The sequence below is a fragment of the Pleurodeles waltl genome, chromosome 12, assembly GCF_031143425.1.
Source record: "Pleurodeles waltl isolate 20211129_DDA chromosome 12, aPleWal1.hap1.20221129, whole genome shotgun sequence".
In the NCBI taxonomy this organism is placed as follows: domain Eukaryota; kingdom Metazoa; phylum Chordata; class Amphibia; order Caudata; family Salamandridae; genus Pleurodeles; species Pleurodeles waltl.
The window spans coordinates 635,464,616-635,485,349 of record NC_090451.1 but is presented as its reverse complement, the minus strand read 5'-3'; the positions used below and the strand labels follow the sequence as shown (position 1 = coordinate 635,485,349).

General features: G+C 45.2%; 1 protein-coding gene across 5 annotated transcripts in view; it reads right to left on the bottom strand.

The window, feature by feature from the left end:
• The window catches only part of LOC138268449 (mothers against decapentaplegic homolog 4-like), a 430,729-nt gene that overhangs the window by 328,253 nt on the left and 81,742 nt on the right, over positions 1–20,734 (bottom strand). The window contains exon 1 of one of the 5 annotated variants that reach the window (XM_069218100.1): positions 12,342–12,478. The exons of the other annotated variants lie outside the window; for them this stretch is intronic. The gene's annotated coding sequence lies outside the window, so the exon portion shown is untranslated. Of the gene's footprint in view, positions 1–12,341; positions 12,479–20,734 lie in introns of those variants that run through there. 5 annotated transcript variants of the gene reach the window in all.

Genomic DNA, 20,734 nt, shown 5'->3' with positions numbered 1-20,734 from the left:
ACGACTTGGGAATCCAGATTACTGAAGGATACCCGTGATGGCATTCCATTGTTGGAATTGCTAATGATGGACACAAGAGTACCAACTTCTATTCCAAATATAGTTAGACAGGGCTGCAGGACCAGGGAATTTGCGATGCAGTCGATTCTACATAAGGCCAAGTTCATGCATGACTTATCTGTTCTGGCACTCTGCCCGCTCTCTCGTAACACATATGATGTTGAGGGTCAGATGGCAGAAGGGGGGATGCAACACCTTGCGGGACCTATACCCCAACGGATCCTTCATCACATTGACAGATGCCATAGAAACATAACGTCTGGGACAAGCCAATTCCTTCAATATGCGAAAACAGCAGCAAGAGCCTGTGGGATTTGGTCCACATTCCCGAGGCCACCTAGAATCTCTGAAACTGATGGCTCTGCTTACTCTAGCAGGGGGGTCGTCAGCTAATCTCACACATTTACAGGGCGCTGAGAGAGGATCTACCACAGTTGGATCTCCTGATAGATAATAAAAGGCATTAAGTATTGGGGAAACCCTTGATGGCCAAGGAATGGGAGGGAATCCATGAGGGAGTGAAGATCACTTCTTCGAATACAAGATTTAAATGACCCCACTATAATATAATTCACCAGGTTTACCTTACTATGGCCTCACTACGTGCAATCTACCATGTGAATCCCTCTTTTTACCCCGTGCATGGGGTTACAGGCAGACTTTATACATAATATAATGTGGGACTGTATAGTAAAGCAAAAACCTTGGCAACCACATAAATGTAGTCTCTTATACTACAATATGATTCAGGCAGAAATATTTATTTCTATCATAAAGCACTTTATTATTACAAAAGAAAGTGGTTGTATTCTATTAATCTAATACTTCTTTCACCTATAATTCAACATGCACATTTTCCAAATAAAACCTGATCAACTTGCACTCAACATTTGCTACCACAACCTCACCCTCTAGCATTCGTACTTCACTCATGACTTGCATTCATTCTATCTTAATGTATTTATCCACATGGATGGCAAAAACATAAAGGCCCTGAGTATGAACCTAGCGGTACATATACAGCCAGGGCCGCAGTGGCAATCTCACCCCCACGGGACTGGCGGTGCAGACCACTATTTTACAAGTGCAGCAGTTTGGCCACTTCCAAACTGCTGCGTCCCTGCCCATTTTGCCGCTTTACCGTGGCCTGCCAGGCTGGAGGTTTCCACCTGCATCCCGGTGGGAGTCGGATAACCGCTGAGGTTGTCTCACTGCCACAAAAGGCTGGCAGAAAGGTATCCCGACAACAAGAACTTGCGTTCCTGACGTCGGGATACCCCCCCAAACACCTCCGCATACACCCACAATCACACAGACAGCCCCCACTCACTACATTCACCCCCAGAGACATGCATACATACCCATCGCACATGTATGCATACACTCTCCATCCCCCACCTACCTTCAACTACATACATACACAACCGCACCCCCTCACGTATCTTCACACCACACCTCCCACCCCCAATCGTACCTCACCGCACGCACACTCACAAATATACACATACACACCTGCACGCACGCACTCACACCCCTCCTTACCCCTTACATTCACCCATGCACACCCCCACCCCGTCCATATGCATACACACACCCATCACCACATTTACACACGCACAATCACTCCCCCTCCCTACCCCCCACATTCATGAAACGCATACACACACTCATTCACACCCTCCTCCCCTTGCAGACAACATTTACCTCGTCTGACAAGGTGCTCTTCCGTGAAGGGATGGGACCCGGTGCTCCCACCACCGGCATGACCACGCCAGAAAAAGACCGCCAAACAGAATTACTGTTCGTAATTCTGTGGGCGGTCTTTTTCTGCTGTGGCAGTGCCGGCAGTGGAACCGCCTAAGCGCCGCCGACAGTCATAGTGGATGCCGCCGGATATCCGACCTCCAGCAGTGCGGATATCTGGTGGCAGTCATAATATGGCGATCTTACGGCAGCTGTGGCGGTCTTGGGAAAAGAGCGCAGCAGTCATAATGAGGACCAAAGTCTCTACAATATTGCTCACAATTCACTTTTATGGTTTCAACTTCCATTAATCTTCGCTTCGTGAAAAACGATATAGAACATTAATTTTGTTGGGTATACAAATATCACAGTCTTTCAATATGAATTCATAATCCTTAATGTTTTTCACTCAGATCATAATTTTGATCAAATCACTCTGTGAAGCTGTGGTTAAAATCTCTGTATCTTTGGTTTCATCCTAGTCTTCAATAGTCAATATTGTGGGGTTGACTTTCTTCTACACGCGTTACGGCACAATGCGCCTTCTTCAGGAAAGCCACTTTCGAATTACATCATATATTTGTTTTTTGAACTCCGAAATGGAACAGGTGTGAGAGTATGGAGAGACCAATACGTCCTTTTCAATATGTAACAGACCAAGAAACAAGGTGAGCCCCCTTAAATGGGGTTACTGGATATGGGAGCCTCTTAACTTGAAAATACTGACCAATGATGAGTATAGGTTATGAAAATTGGTGCCTGCATGTGAAACAGAGGAGAAAGTTTCCTGGAACAGGTATGCTGTAGAGGGCCTTCCTGTGTATACCGGGCCTGCTAATGCTCTCCTCACAAAGGTGATGAGGGACTGTTGTATGGACACTGGGAGAAAGTGCTCATGGCCCTGAACAGGACCAAAGGTTGGTCCACACCCAGGCATATAGGACACTGCCTATTAGGTCGGATCCCTGCGAAAAAGAAAAAGAAATTGAGCAGAACATTTCTTTCATTGGGGCTCATACACCAACGGCTGACGACTGGGTAAGGGATATAGCTGAATGGGCGACCGCAGAGGAATGCCAAATGTGTAAAACACGCAGAGACAATAGACTGGCACATGATTTGTGGGCATGGGCTGCAATGCTCTCTGAACTGTTGAACCCCCCACACCCCCTGATGCACTACCCCCCTCCCCAATGAACAGTACAACGGTCAGGGGAATTTGCACTGAAAATTCAAGGGGGGGCTAAATTATGCATTGTTTATCTATAACTTATATAGAATTTATAATTCTTTTGCCTTTGCAAGGAATGCAAAACAATGTCTGTTGTTCCATATTAAATTAAAAGTGAGGGAGAACATAACTGTGGGTTAGGGAGGTGGTTTATACGAGTCTTTGTAATTCATCATGTTGCCCTGTACGGTTATAAATGCCAATAAAAACCTATACACAAAAAAACAAAAGAATTGGAAATGCCAATTGGTCTTCTTAACTTTACATAAGCGAGAGAAGGACTGGCATTGCCAATGCTTGTTTATAGTGTCGACATCAACGTTGTTTCGTCCAAATTTCTGCTGCCGTTTTACTAATGACCATTAGGTAACCCTGGAAGGCACAAAATGGTGGTTTTGAACTTGGCTCTGTTTGCAGTGCTGCATTCGGACCAGAAAAAAATGAAGAATCTATCAACAGTTAAATGAAAAAGCTCCTGTGGGCTTGTAAAACACAGAAAGAGAGGAAATAAATAAATTGGAGGAAGGCGACTAAAATTGACAAGAAAGCCATTTAATCTTGAACAAAAATTGGCTCTGTGGGGTATAATATAGAATGCTATCTCCTGCAAGGCAGGTAGAGCTGTGTGCAGTGAGACTGCAGAAACTTGATTATCAGAAGAAAGCTGATTCTGTAACACATTCTTAGACACAGGTCACAATGAAGGCTCTCTTAGAACAATGTGATTCCTGAACAGATCGAGAGATGGCATGGGTCCAAGAGAGAGATTTACAGAAAATGATGATGATGTGATTGTTTGGGGCACTCACTTAGCTAGTTATAAAATAATAAAAGCATTACAAACCAGCCTTTGCAGAAAATGTGGAAAAACAAGCACTGTCAAACCCACCAGACCTGTTGGTGTTAGGATTGAAAATCCTTTGCCCCTGAGCATCAGGATGCATCTTTATGTAAAAGTATCTCAATGTGATAGTTATTTGCAAAGATAAAAAGTCTGCATTTGGAACACAGAAGTGATGGGAGGATATGTCTTATAAGCAGTTGTGGCAAGATATATTTCACATCTCTAAATATTTTGTAAGGGTAGTGCAAAGCTCTTTAAATCTCTCACTTAATAAATATATGATTTACATTTACCCTCCTTGCGCATAAAACCTACAACAATTTGTTCCGCCCTGGATGTGAGATGGAGCTGCATATAAGCATCACCTTGTGTGTCGACATCAGTTTCTTTGTTTACTCAGTTGACAACAGTTTCTTTCTTTACTCTCTTTGTGCCTTCCAACGCGGAGCTCAGCAATAATCAGAGGTAGCAGAGTCAGATCTCTAAATTTTGACCTTTCTAGACAGAGAAAGGGCCCACTCCATAGATCAGGGAGGAGGAAGAGTGGTGCCATTTAAGTAGTACCTCCCAAGGTGGTGGGCCTGTGGAATGGCTCGTACCAAACAGTCCTGCAGGACCGAGCAGGCAAGATATCCATCCCATTGGACCTGGCTATCAAGGAAGTAGTGCTTCATGAATGTATCAACTAGCACTCACAAATGCCAAGAACAGGCATTCTGCAGGTTCTGCCGTGGTGGAATGAGGCACTCAAGCCCCACAGAGGCTGCTTTTTGTCCAGTGTGTAGCAGATCTTTATGTACAGGACTAGCCACCTTGAAAGAGTTCTTTTCTGCACTGCCTTGCCTTTTTTTGCCTCAAAGAACCCCCAAAAAGTGGATTGTCCAACCAATGATCTTTAGTACAAGCAATGTAAAAGCTTACAGCTTTTTTGGGATCCAGGTGGTGGAGTCTCTCCTCTTCTTTGAGAGATGAGGCAGAGCAAAAAATGTTGGGAGAGTGATGTACTGCCCCATATAAAAAGCAAGCATGATTTTCAGCGAAAATGTTGCCCTGCTCCTTAACATTACTTTGTCTGTGGGGAAAAAAAAGAGGTGTAAGGCAGCTGTACTGAGAGCTTGTAGTTCACTCGTTTGGCGAATGGAAGTTAGCATAATCAGGTACACAGTCTTTAGCATCAGGAGAAGTATTAGAAAGCTGGGCATTGGTTCGAACAGCACACACATGAAGAAACTGAGCACAAAATCAACATACCCAATGGCATCACAAAGGGTTTTCGAAGAAACAATTAAGTCAAACCTTTCAGAAACCTCCTTTCAACAGGTGATTTGAACAGGCACATTTGGTCTGGTAAATGCAGAAAGGTCAAAACAATTGATAAATAACTCTTCTGTCCAATGCAAGTTCATATTGGGACAAAGATAAAACAAGCAATACGACATCTGACTGTTTGAACTGTGATAAGTCAGTATTCCAGGTGCAACACCAAACTACAAATTTATCCCAACACCTGACATAGACAGTGTCTGAAGAAGGATGCCTGGCAGTGAGGATGAAATCTAGAGGAGTAAGATTAAACACAGTCCATACCAGAGATACAGATTGTGCTGGGTTGAGGTGCAGCACCCTGCCCTGCTGCTTCGACAGGAGGTCGCTCTAAAGCAATAGCTTGATCGGAGGAGAGATGCTTATGCCCAGAAGTTCTGAATACAACCGGTGTCTCATGCTCTCCTCCATTTGGAATGCATCCCCAAGAGAGAGACTTCTTGGAAAGCCTCCCTGTAATGGATGATAGAAACGATTTCAGACCAGGCGAATGGCCTGAAACGCCTACAGCCTGTGGAGATGGGGCGCCGCTAGAGACCAGAGTCCTTTGATCTCTACTTCTCCCCTCCCCATCCCAACAATGACACATTTGTCATCACCATCAGCTCGAAGTAGGGAAGGGAGAGGGGTCTGCCGCTGGTCCAACTGCAGTTGAGACATCACTGCTGGTCTGCTGCAATCTCCTTCAAAACCTGGATGGGATTCAAGTCATTCCCCTGCTGGTGTGCCCACTGACATTTCAGATTCTGCCACAGAGCCCGCATTTGCCACCTGGAATGGTGGAGGAGTAGGTTGCAGTATGCCAGGTGACCCAGAATCCTCAGAGCTATTCTCACTAACATCCAGAACTGAAGCTGAAATATCCGGATCATAGATCGAATGTCCTGGACACATGTGGCGATAGAGGGAAGGCCAGAAACTGCACCATATCCAGGATGGCTCCAATGAGGGGGAGCCTCTATAAATGAGTCAGTTGTGACCTTGGAACACTGTTATTGAACCCCAGTGAAAATGGGTTTGGCGTTGTCTGGAGGTGGTCTACGATTGACTGCAGTGAGTACAACTTCAAAAGCAAGTCGTCAAGATAGTGGATAACTAGAATTCCTGATCTCCAAAGGTGCACTGTGACCACTGCCATCACTTTTGTGAACACCAGGGGGGAACTGCTGAGACAGGAATAGAGCACAGTAAATTGAAAATGGTCCTGGGCCACTTTGAACTGCGAGTAGCATCTGTGAGACTGCATGACGTTCACATGAAATTATGCATCCTGCACAAAGTCACAATCAGTCGCCTGGATCCAGGGCAGACAAATCCTGGACCAGAGTGAGGTCCTTGCATTTGTCCTTTGACAAGTAAGTGTTTAGAAGGTAGAGATCTAAAATGGTACGAAGGCCTCCATCATTCTTTGGCATGTGGAAATAGCAGGAGTAACAGACAGTCCTGCTTTCCTGAGCCAGAACCCAATCTATGGGTCCATTAGCCAAAAGAGCCTACATTTCTTGGAGCAAGATGGACAGCCGGTCCTCCTCTAAAATATGCTAATGCGGGTGGGAGCTGAAGCAGTGGAATGGAAAAGCATAGCCTCTTTAAATAATCGGCAGGACCCGCCTGTCAGATATTATCTTTCAAAATGTTTAGAGGAAATGTCTGATCCTCCCTCCCACGTGGTGGTTTATGTGCCCCTACAGGCAAACTAAAGCAGCTTGAAGAATGATGATGCAGGGGCGGAGGGGACTGGGAAGTGTGCTACCCCTGAGGGCCTTCGGTGGTCTGCCTGACCTCACCCTGAAAGAACTGGGGTGCTTGTTAGAGGACTGTGGCCCTTGGATTTGCTGGAACACCAACCATCTGAAGTTGCCTCAAAAAGGGTGAAACGCTTAAGTGAAAAGGCCTAAGTAACTCACCATGGCCTGACATTCTTTAAAGCTTTCCAGCTCTGGATACGCCTTCTCGCCAAACAGATGAGACCCATAAAAATGGCATGTCCATTAAAGAGGCTTGCACGTCGTCTTTGAAGTCTGTGGATCTCATCTAAGCATGATGCCTAAGCACCACACTAATGTCAACTGCTCTGCCCAAGCAGTCTCTAGTGTCCAACCAGATGATATACTCAGCAGCATTCTGATCAGCCTGGATGGTTTGAGTCAGACTGGCCCAAAATTCCTAGGGGACAATGGGAAAGATCTTGCAACCCCTGTTCCATAAAGCAAACAAATATCTGCACAGCACATAGCTGGCACGGATCGATTGGCGGGTTAGACTGCCCGAGGAAAACCTTTACTTCTTGAATACCTCAATTTGTTTTGACTCGGGGAGTCGTAAGGAATGAGTTGCAGTTTAACGTACTGGTGGGTGCTTGAACCACCAAACCTTTAGGTGAAGGGTGCTACTTCAAACAAATCACAGTCTATGTCCTTTGGAAACCCAATTGTGCACTGGAGGACGGGAACAACGCTTAGAAAAGTGCCCATAAGAGTGTCAGTTAGGGCTTCATTACATGGAAGTAAGGGTTCAGATGAAGTTTGTCCAAGTTGTAAACTTTTCCGCAGTATGTTAGTTTTGAATTCCATAGTTGGCAATTGTAAATCCAAAACATCTGCTGGCTGTCTCACTACCACAGGAAAGGAGGCACTTTCCTTTGTTGGTGGTCCAGAGAGAGAGAGAGAGTACAATCCAGTGTTGAGTGCAGAGCCTAACCCACTGGCCTCTAGCAAGTGCACGAGTAAGTCACCATCATAGTGTGGAAGAAAATAATCTGCCACATTTCCATTGTCATCTCTAGAGGCTCATTGTCTCTAAGCATAAAGTTGTTGGAGCACTGGTGTGCTGCTTCACAGCAGAGGCGTTGTTCTTTCTGAGTCAGACTGGAAAGGGACCTGGTGGATCGATACTGTCTCGGAACAGAATCTCGGTTGGGGTCAAGATGAATTTGGCTCGAAGTTAGAAAAGACTATAGGAATGAGGTCTTCCTCTGGTGGCATCAGTGCCAGTTTTGATGTCTTGGAGACGGGTGTGGATTTCAGTGCCAGACTGGAATTTGTTTTCAGCACTCAGAGCTACTTGCCAACAGTAGTCAGACTATAGGCTTCTGTGGAACCTTGGGGCCCAGTGCGTCAGTGGGAGCCAGAAGAGTGCCAAAGGTACACAACATGGCCTCTCTAAAGGTCTCAATCTGTAGCAACGTCGCCGTTTGCCATGGAAACTCAGGGTGCATCTGGATCACCTCCTGAATTGATTCCTCTGAGGAGGACTGGAAGTCAGACCTGGCTGAGTGGCAGAGCAGGGGCGAATATCAGTTGGCATACTGGTGCTTGCGCTTTGATTTTGACTTGCTGGAAAACATGGATTGAGACAAGAAACTGATGCAGAAACAGACCTAGAGTGGGAACAGGTCCATGTCCTAGGCTTTGAGCAGAATCTGAACTTATGTGACTTCTTCCAGTGTTTGGCGACATACAGCTTCACTTTGCATTCCCGATTCGCATTCAGATTCATAAGGGCACACTCCTCAAAAGGATCTTCTGGAGTTGTGTTGTGTCCCAAACCCAGACACCAGTGGCATATCTCATGAGGATCTGCCACAGACATTTGCTTACAACAGTCCCTACAAGGCTTAAACTCTGTAGTTTTAGGAGTGGAAACAGTTCCTTTGAACACTCGAAAAATTGTTATTTTTTAGCAAAAAAAAATGCATCTCCTGTAAAAAAAAGTTAGGAGCAAGCTCTAGATCTGTGTACGAAGGCTTGGAAAGAAAGGAACTGATGACGCGCAGGGGTGGCACCTATAGGGCCTCATCGTCACTTCTGGGGCAGAAACTCAATGCGAAGCCGCACTGTTCTATCTACCAACAAGTGGGAGCAATGCAGTTAAAATCTTGTGGATCCAGTTAGGCGCCTGGTGATCTTCTGAGGAATCATTTGTAAAAAGAACCCATCCGAAAAAACTCTAAAGTGGAAATCTGTGATATTTCGTAAGATCACAAATCATCAGAATATTCTGCACAAGCAATTGAATTGCACCTAATAAACAAATGACCTCAATTGTCCTACTGTGGTAATTTAGATATGATTTTGTCATTCCTTTCCCCAAGTTCATCCTTACCTAGTGTAAATGGATTAACGTGATATACCGATGCTCCCACTGGACTACCTGGCATTCAGCAGAACACATTAAACAGAACACCACACATTCATCAAACAAAGCACAGATAGGTCTTACAACTGGGTACCACCATGCTACAGCACTAACCACAAAAAAAAAAAACACACACCATTCACCAGAACATCTCAGGCAGAACAACATGCATGCATGGAAAACTGAACACATTTGCTGTGTAGTTTGGTGTCGCTGTGCTCAAAATGACACTGACCTTCGCAACACAACAAACTTAAGTCCACAGATGAACACATAAGACTAACACCTAAAAGAATTTGTGGGGTCCACAGACACCAGTAAAATGACTATAACAATTACCACACCAGCACCACTACATGCAGTTACCTCATTAACTTGCTGCATGTTGGCAATGTGCATATCAAACAACAGCACCAAACCATTTTGGAAAGACATTGGCTACACCCATCATACACTATAACTAACACATCAATGAAACTGTGGAATAAGCACCCATACACAACTGATGTTAAAGCTTCACAAGCCAAAGCAGGTTGCAATGGATAGAAGCAATCTTGGACGGTATGTCTGGACTTCTAGTGAATCAAGGGCACACCAGTGACACAATAAAATTATTCTAAAAAATCATAAACCAGGTTTTCAAACTTAGTTATGGCAGTCTAAATGCAAGGACAGGGCTGGGTGTTTACTGGAGCCTACAGTGTAGCTGCAGAAACTGAAAGTACTAGGGTAAAAGATTAGGGGGCCAGTATCTACACTCTTTTAGGAAACGACCCCAATATAAACTGTTGTTGACTGAAAAAGAGCAAAATGCAACTTTGCACGTGTTTCACAACCAATGAATAATAAACACATTCCAGACACATGCATCCTCCTGAAGGCAGATTCAGTATGCATTTCTTTTCTTTCAAACACAGCTGTTTTTTGTGTTGCTTTTCTTTGTCAAATCTTACTGCTCGAAACCCAGCTGCTGTCTTCATTTTTAGGTCGAGCTCAGCAGCGGACAAGCGCTGCTCTTCGACATGTTGCAATCTACTCTGTGGGCTTTAACGACACCCATCTAATGCCGATCATTTTTATTCGTTCCTGGGCCTGCCTTCCAAAATTCACTTGATTTAGTTGGTAAATGCTTTAAGTTTATCCCGCCTTCAGGCTTCTCTGTTACGCCCTGCAGACTGACCATGTTACATGGTTTCTTGCACGATCAACCAGATACCTTAGTGTGCTTGTGCTGCAATATTTTGTTCTTTTGCCTTGATGCTTCGTGCTGTGTGGCCGTATGTTATTTCCTTGTTTTGGGCATGCCACTGTTTCTTTGTGGTGTCTGCGCACAAAGGCTGCAAGGGCGTTCTTTTTAATGTATTTAAAACTTTTTTTTTTAAAGGTTCATCTAGCGCAAACTCGATCGGAGGAGTGCTGAAGTTTCATGTAGCACAAACTTTGGAGAAGCGCTTCACATTACTATGTGGGTATCTGCATAATGCTCTCACTGGCCACTGCTGGTGGCAGCAACGGCACAGCATTAACGAGTACAGAGACGAAAACTGGCTTAAGCACGACAGCGCTGTGATTAAGTTATAAATCACCTCTTGCAGCAGTGAATCCAACATTCGATTGTATTTACATATTAATCATAAAATGACAAACTGTGTTTATCGCCAAAAAACGAAAAACAAACGCAGCAAGACACGAGAACAATGTGATAGTTGGTGATAGGTGGTAAAATAGCACAGTATGTTAATGCACCCGCTGCAAAGTTCTGTAAAACTGAAAAGCACAGGCTCCAGGTCAAGCATGGAAGACTCGTCTTTTTCATTGTTTCTAAGTAATAAAACGAGTTCCGCTAAATTGGGTTAATCATGGCGGGGATTTATAACTCTTTGGCTTTGTAAGCCTGTGAAAATCAGGATGCTGGAATAGGTAGAGTAAAAAGTTGTTACCAGTGGGCAGAGTGAGAAGGTGGCACTAGGGACCACAGTGCGGTTCTCGCAGCGTCTGTCACTAGTGGATGGTGAGGAGCTGCCACGGTAGAAATGGCACGGCGAGATAATTACAAGCTGGCGCCAATGGGTAGGGATGCTCTGTTACCAATGGGATGTGTAAGGAGATGCGCCAATGGCACGGTTGGGCTGTATGAGCAGCCCAGGCGGTGTGTGTACAAAGGGGGCACTGGTGGGCCGTGTGGTGAGCTGGTACCGGTGGGCACTGTAATGTAAGGACATAGCACCAATGCCACTGTTTGGCATTGTTGTGAGCGGGCCCTCGTGGGCTGTATGAGAAGCTACCTGTGGACCCTGTGAAGAAAGCTAACACAAGTATATAATCTGAGGCGTTTACATCAGTGTAGATTAGCATCAGTGGCAGTGGCGCCAGTGGGGAGGTTGAGGAGCTGGCACCCGTGGCCAGTGTGAATTGGGATGGGTGGGCAGTTTGAGGAAGAGGCACGAGAGGGCAGTGAGGGGAGCTAGCACTGATGAGAAGTGCTGACACGAGGAGAGTATGCGGAGCTCGCATCCACTGGCAGAGTCAGCACCGCTGGGCAGTGTGAGAGAGCGGCACGGAGGGCTGTGTGTGGAGTTGGCATCCAGTGGCAGAGTTATCACTGCTGAGCAGCACCTGTTCTTGTCGCTGTGCATCACTTCTCGCTTGGGTTTAACCCTTTCATTACCAGCCACGATCCCACACCCGGCATTTTCCAGGCGCCTGAAGCAGATTTGGCTTATTGTGTTGTACACAACGCTCATGTACTCACTAACTGCGGAAAGGTCGGGCGGCAACACAGAGATCACTGCAGTGGGAACATTACCCAAGTCTGCCATCTTATCAGCCAAACAAGGAACCCAGACACGCCTGTTAGGAACTGAATGCAGGAAAATCACCGTGCACCTCAATTCTGTTTCACAACTCAAAAATTTACGTTCCCCAAAGGACGATGAAATAGGCGCTAGGCAAGAAGGCACCTGAGGGGTTAAGGTCTCGAAAATAATAAATTACAAAAAATACCTTCTTCCCCGGGGAGGGGGCAATTCCGATGCTCTCAGGCCCTCCCGGGATCCATGGAGGCGCGGCGCCTGTCCATACTCAAGGGTGACGCACCAAAATAACTTTTTCAAGAGTACTCCAGGCTGCTAGGAGCGGAAGAGGTGGGGGCGTGAGGAAATAGTCATTATCAAAGGACGTCGGCATATTCGCTCACCGTGACACTGTTAGAGGGGGCACGCCCCTTTCAGGGCGGTATCCTATCGCGGGACGTGTCCCTTTGAATGAGCAGACCTTCCCTCTTCCCGGGCCTCTGGCAAGTTCAACGAACACGCACATGGAATGCCCAGCGCAAAACATGGCAAGCCTTGAAGGACAGCGTCCCCTGAAAGCGTGTGAAGGCGAAGGTCGCGCAGGCGGAACCATTAAGTCAGTTACCTGAGTTTGAAGGATGCTACAACTTGAACAGGGTCAGGTTGTGACAAAATAGCAGCCTCCGCTCCTTCTGGAGGATGGTAAGTATTGCGGGGATGTTTCACTATCAGGGCAACACCGCCCCCGCTTTAAATACCTCACTATAGTAATCATCACCGTCTGCTGCGTAACTGTACCTCATGCGCAGCGATTTAAATTAGTGTGTCAAATATTCCATATTTCGGTGAAAAGTCCATGGCCGCACAATCACGTTCACATATTTCACCAAAGTTATGATTCCTAGAATGCTGATGGCACTCCAGAAATGACAGTACGGAGATAAGGGGTGACTTCATGGCAGGAGCAGGGCACCACTGCCCAGCACGCTGGACACTCAGTGACGCCCCTGAGGATAGGGGTTGTGGTGCGGCTGTGCCTCCATGGCAGGAGCAGGGCACCGCTGAACGGGCCTGCTGCTATGAACGGGTCGTGGCTGGAGGTGCCCGCACGCACGCCTTTTCACTTCTCTTCTCCACGCTTAGTGGCGTCCTTGGCCACGCCAGGTGGCTCGCGAAATATATAAGGGTGTGACTTCCATGCCTTACTTACACTGTTGTTTGCCCATATGTCAGTGACCGGCCGACAAGTTGGGCATAAGTCTACACATTACTTTACCCTGCGTCCAACGAGGAATATTAGGCAGAATATTCAGCATGCATACAACACAGTGCAGATGTACCGCAAAGGTGACTCTCACTATACTCGATACAGTATTCTCCTTTCAACATTTCGAATAGATGGGTATCAACAAGCTCACAACAGCATAACAATAATACACCATACACAGCTGTGCACTTTTCTTGGGAGTTCTAGGTGGGAGTGCAGAGCCGTGTAGATGCGATCAGCACTTGAATGTCATTGTGCGCACAATACTTTCAAATAAGAAACACACATCAAACAGGGTAACACATTAGCCAGACCAATGAGCGCACATAGATCACTCAGGCATCACATGGTTTGAGTATCACCAGGCTCACAACAGTATTAACCCAATGAATAATGTGTTCTTTTTTACACAACCCTTCATACTCCACTCCTGCCAGTTCTAGACCGCTTAACCCACGGGTTTTACTATTATCCAATTTATGGTGCCCACTCGATTTTATTGTTTCAGTACATAGCCATAACAAAACAAAGGTGATATAACAATTAAGAAAGAGAATTCCAATTACTAAAACATAAGAGTCCAATTTAGTAAAAGCATCAAAGTAGCAATAAAATATCTGCATTATAATTTATTCAGGTATATAATTCATAATGCATTCAATTTATGGTACCCAATTTACCGACCTTTGTGGGTTTGGAACGCCAGGTGAGCCTTGCCAGGGTTTTTAAATCAAGACCCATCGATCGCCATTTTGTTCTAGCGGGGATGTTCCCCAATGATCACTTCCAACAGACTAGTGAGAACACCGTACATATATCAAACTAATAATTTCAGCGGTATCTTCGTGTTTGAGCTCACATTACTCTATCATAAAACAACTTACTTCTCTGGGACAACAGGTAACATACTACATCAGCAAACCACCCATAAAGCACAGCCCTGATTTAAAGGAATACGGTGAATAGTCTTAGCTACCTCATACATATACCTCAAATCCATATAGCCTTACAGTCCGCCATTAAAGGCCCACTCCAGAGTTAAAGGCCGGAACCGAAGGCGAGGGCCTTTAACAAGGAAGCAGGACTTTATTGGCTAGTTACAGAGGGCTATAAAGCTATTAGACCATTCTGCCACTAGAGGGCAGAATCTTCTAATTAATAAAACAAAGGCCTCAGAGAACCCGAGGGGATTGAAATTCCCTTGGGTGCCCTGAGGTAGGGTGACCAGACGTCCTGGATTTCCCCAGACAGTCCCGGTTTGTAGAGGACTGTCCCGGTGTCCAACGGTTCTCTTAATTTTAAACAAATGTCCCAGTTTTTAGGACAAAGGTCACATTGTCACATAAAAGTCCCAGTTTTTGGGACAAAGGTCAGATTATCTAGGGAAGCATACATTAAAAGTATGCTCTCCTTTAACAGACGCCTTCAAAGTATGCAATAATTAATGTATGCATACTTTATGTGTGTGTGTGTGTGTGTGTATATATATATTTATATAAACACAAACACACACATGTATAGGCACACATTCACAAAGCTACGCAAAAAAAAAAAAACGAACATGACAGATATAAAAGTGGATGTAAAGTCTTTAGTCCTTCTTTTATGTCTGACCTGTCCCGATTTTTACTCCTCAAAATCTGTTGACCCTACCCTGAGTCTTCTACCGGCCATTAGAAACCCGGGGCACTGCATTGTGCTCAATGGAGTGCTCAACATGCCAGTGTTCTAATGTACTCGAAATGGGAAAGATCGCTGGCTATACTCACTAAATAGTACAGCTAATTTACAATCAAACATACACAGACAATTCTAACCACACCCACTCTGCTGCTGCTGATCCTGCTACAAAATCACTTATCAATCTGTGGAAAAATCTGCAAAAACCGTGCTGGTAGGCACCAAAGTCCGACAGCGCTGCAAGGCCGCACTAATGGCAATTCATATCTAAAGAAACCTCCCATATTATAATGTGGACATTTGGTCAGTTTAGTGATACACAATGAGCAAGTGCAATCATACAGTGCACTGTACAGACTAACCAGCCTCTAGGCACAGCTAAAAAAAAAAAAAAAAGATTTCAGCCTAACGCACAAACCTACATACCTCTCAGCACATTATCAATGGCACACATTTTACTGACTTTGTAAGAATAAATGGGTCAGTCACTCCTACCAGACTTAGAGCTTCTGACCGGCCAGTTACACTAGGCTCTCTGCAAAAGACATTCTTACCACTGACATATGGGCGGTTAACCTTATGCTACCTAGAAAAGGGAGCTGGAGACTTATAGATGAGTCTATATTCCGTGTACCAGACACCTGGACACACGTTCATGCAAAATAACAATGTTCACGGATTTTACATGAGCAGTTTGTTGAGCATAATAGTTCTATGGATTAGCATCTAATCAAAAAGGCCCACAGATAGTAAGGATCCTGTTTCAGCAGTAAAAAAGTGTATGATTTGTGTATTTACAATATTATTTACAGCAAAGTAAAAGGTGAATTAAACCCATTTTATTTCTCAACAATTTAAAGTAGCAAAATACATTTTAAATTCGAAATAATCTACACTTCAGCCCCATGAGCAAAGGAGCTGGACTCTTCACCAGGACAACAAAAGAACTCAAGAAGTCTTACAGCCACCAGTACATTTTAAAGAAAGTTATAACATTCTTTCCCTCAATAAAAACAGAGCAATGATTATGAAACTCAATTAACTATCTTACATGGAAAGATAGGCTGGCCAATGAGATCAAGCTTAAATGGTCAAACAGATCCACTAGCAAAAATGGATAACTTCTTCCAGCGTGTAGGTGAACAATGGTCATTTATTAATTATTGAGATGAATTCGATTTTTCACACATATCTATGCAGCAGGCACACTGACTCACCATGACACCGCCTATCTGGTCTCACGTCAGAGAGTGGATAATATTTGTTGAATGTACAAAAACAGCTATAAGATGCTTGGACCCCTCAAACCAGGATCCATAAGGGCTGGCCCCAATAAGCTGGACTAGGTGGACGGTATGCTCACTGCATTACCGAGAGGGTCAATGCGGCACACCGACTGGTTGTGGGCTTCTGGTCTCTTCCTTCTTATCAGTGTATGTGTTTTACTACGTAGCACACTGTGACAAGTGCAGAAGAAGCCAGAATGTCATAATTGGTGTGGGTAGGTAGGAGTGAAGGAAGCACCCAGGGACTTGAAAGGACCTCTCTCTTTGCATTCCCTACTAGACGCCACCTGTAAATGACACGCATCACTGTGGGAAAAGGCAGGGACAGTATTGCGCCAGCTGCTGGCAGATTTTCCCCAGAACCTGCAAAATCAAGTGTATGGAGGGAAAACGCATAATGAAGAGGAAACCTGCACTTTATCTGAAAGCGTCCTCTCAAGGCTCTTTGAACCAGATGCTGGGGAAAACAGAATGTTAGATACTATTGACTGAAACAAGAAGCAAACAGATCCACGTGTGACATGCCTTATTGATCGAAGATGTTCTTCCCAACCTCTGGATGGAGAGGCTACTCGTGGTCAACAAGAAAACCCAGGTCATTGGCTATGGTGTAAAATGAGCTCACGAAATGATTCACCTCCAACCACATACTTTGTTTTTTTTTCTCAGGAACCAGAGCTTAAGAGTCATATTGTATGTAATGACCTGGAATGACCAACCGCAAAATTAAGGAAGTAAGGCCTAGAGCACTAGGTGAATAACCCTCAGTTACAGCAGATTTATTTGGAAACACTGCTCTTCTGGAGTTCAGAGGCCTCTGATCTCTAGCTCCTCCAGATGAGCTCCTCATCCTAGAGTAGAGGCATCTAACATTATATTAACCAAAGCTGGAAGATTTTTGGAATGACATCCCTCTGGAAAGATAATCTGCCACACACCTTCCGGCAAGCTCTGCTGCAGCATCACAACAAACCCCAATGGGGTCCACGAGGTCGTCCATGTGCTGGGACCACTGCCTGCGAAGACACCACTGGAGAGCCCTCATATGCCAGTGGGATGCATGACTAGGAAGATGCAGGAAGTTAGCAGACCGAGCAGGCAAAGGTCACACAGGGCTGGAAACTAAGCACCTTCAAGGAAGAACACATAAATGCTCCATATCCTCATATCAGGTGGAAAGGCTCGGCTCAGGGTGATATACAATACTGCCCCTACAAACAGGAGGTGCTCCAGGTGATATCTGGGCACACTCACAGAGAAACCAAAGTCATGCAGCAAGGATGCAGCTGACTGCAGGTGTGATGGCACTATTTCTGGGGACCAGGCGTTCAGAAGTCAGTCGTCCAGGTAGGGAAAATCTGGAATCCCCATCTTCTTAAGATGAGCTGCCACTACTGCCATCCCCCTTATGAAGGCTCTTGGTGTAGATGTCAGATGAAAAGGAAGAAATGCAAACTGATAGAGAGTCCGAACCCACCACAAAGCATAGGTACTTCTTGTTGAACTTCAGGATCGGTATCTGGACGTACGCGTCCTCTACATTGAGCAATACAATCCAGTCTCCTTTTTGAGTGCCAACAGAACATGAGCAAGAAACATCATCTTGCACAGGAAGAAATTCAAGACCCTGGGTTACAGGATCAGATGTAGACCGCCATTCTTCTTTGGAACAGGGAAGTAAAATATCAACATGCTTGTACAATGTCTTGCTCTGGCACCAACTTCATGGCTCCTTTCTGAAGCAAAGCTGCTACCTCTTCCTGCATTAAGAGATGGTGTTCCTGCAAAAGGCCATCATGTGGAAGGGAAATCCAGGGAGGACAGTGCTGGAAGAGTAGGGCATACCCCTTTCCCACAATCTGTCTGACCAACTGTTCAAGGTTATGGCCCCCTAGGCCTGTGGACAAAGGGACTGCACTACCTCACATTGGTCTCAGATTACCTGATAAGCGGCTGGTTCCCTCTGGAGGTTGTATGGAGGAGGAAGTGACTGGCTCTGCACTTTCCATGGCCCCTGTACTGTTGCAGAATATGGCTCTGAGATTGCCGTTGAGTGCTGAAAGAAGTTGAGCCTTGCACCAAATGCTTGGAACTTTCAAAACCCCTGAAATTCCTTCTTTTGGGTCTGCAGACCAAGGGACAGGACTGTGACAGAACAGTTTTTTAAGCATTCCAAGGATCAGTCGGTCTTTTCTCCAAACAGTTTGATACCTTCAAAGGGAAGGTCCACCAAGTTTGACTTCACGTCCAGTGAAAGGCCAGAGGTCCTCAGTCAGACATGTCTCCTGACAGTGATGGATGTCCATATTGTCCTGGTAGTCAAATCTGCTGTATCCAGTCTGGATGGTGTAACCTGCCATGATACTGCTTGACCGTCCTTGATAAGGTCTGAAAAATGGGCCTGAAGTTGCAGGGGAAGATTGGAGATAAGCAGACCTGCCATGTCCCAAAGGCATGAACATAGAACCCTACCGGACACGTGGCATTGATGGAATTCAAGTCCAGACTCCCGATTGCAGAGATCTTTTTGGTCAAAGCCTCAATCCTTTTAGATTCCGTATCAACCAGTGCAGAAGGAAACATTTCAGGTGTAAGTTTGGATAAAGAAGAGGCCTGAATTTACTAGGCTCTATGGCAAACAGTGTTCCAACAGGAATGATGGATCACCAGGGGCATGTCTATATTAAGGAGAGCCTCACTGAATGGTAGCATTGGCTCTGAAGTGTGGATGGAAGGCTGTAAGACTTTGGTCTGAAATTGGCCTTAGTTTCAACAGTAGGCAAACCTAACTCAAGAACCCCTGTCACTTTTCTAATGATGGAATGGGATGAAGTTGCTCCAGATGGGAGGAGCCCAGATGGGTCTAGGAACTCCAAAACTGAGAGGACGTACTTAATCCATTAGCCTCAGCAAGCCCTTGACATTTCTGTAAGGGCTCTTGAAGGGCTGCCTGTTCAGTGTCCATGCCGAAAAGCTCATAAACAGTATAATTTTCCTGAATTGTTTCTCTTCCAGTTGGCATTGAGCCTCTCTTCTAGACTTTTGTACAGGTGCCAGAGGCAGGGATGTCAAAGCGAATGGTGGCAGCACTGACAGCATCGACGCAGCAAAGGAAATCGGCATTGGTAGCTTCACAGGCCATGAGGGCCTCGGCTGGACTGGAGTCAGTGCTAGGGGTGTCACTGAGGCGCCCATCAGCACTGCTGAAAGCAGAAAAATAGTGCTGAATTGCTTTGAGGGACAGCCCACGGCTGGAATTCATACAGCATGCACCAGGTGCCATGGAGACCAAAGGCACTCTAGATGGGACCATCACACACCTGAATACCTCAAACATGGAAATGAGCAAAGAAGCCGGATCAACTTCAGGAATCTGTAAAGTCGGAGTATGCTTGAAGTGGAGCAGATGTCAGTTTTTTTTTAGCTGTCAGAAGGCCTCTCCTTACCTAGCCTGAAATGCCAGTCCACTGCCTTTCAGAGACTTGACTCTCACCAAGGCCTGCTGCCTCTAGGAGACAGAAATTGCTTTGTCCATGTGCAATGAAACCAGTGCTTTAAATGGAAAAGTAGAAGGGTAGGTACTCTCTATCCCAGGGTTATCTGTCTACATTTGGAAAGTATAGGTACTCTCTCATTAAAAGTATTGCGAGACCCTGATTAGAAGTACTGGTATTCTCTCCTTCAAATTTAAGAAGTACAGGTGCTCAGTACTTGTTAGTACTTGCCCATTTAAAACACAGAATGGGACGGTTTATTCTTAGCTCTTAAGAAAGTCATCACAGAAATGCAAAGAGAAGGAACATGCTAGGAATTGGAAGTATTGCAAAAGGCTGAGAATGGTGCAGGCCCTGAGGCAGTCTACTGAGATGGTGGACGGCCTCTTTCACTAGGTCTGGCTGCCAATTGGCCAGGAGTGTTTTTTGCTGCTTCTTCCTGTTTTGTTGAAGCCTTCCAACAATGCCCAGAGGACATTAGAAAATGTCAAGATTGTCACACCATACGCAGCTCAAGGCCTTTCTGTATCTGTGAACTGGGCAGTCTTGGTCAGTGGTTCCCAACCTTTTGACTTCAGTGGACTACCACCTTATCCTTACTGGAAACGGGGGACCCTCGGTGAATTCGTACTCGAATCTGGGGACCCCCCACTGAGTCATTACTTGAAGCCAGGGACCCAATACTATAAATTGTTGATGATTAGAACAGCAAAACAATAACAAAAAAATACAGAAACAAGCATTCCATCAAACACATGCACAAATGATTACACTTTTTATTTAATTTGCAAACAAATACAATGTAAAAGTATATTCTGTTTGATTCACCTACACTGCTCCCACAAATCAATTTGAGGATACTAATTTAATTTGTAGT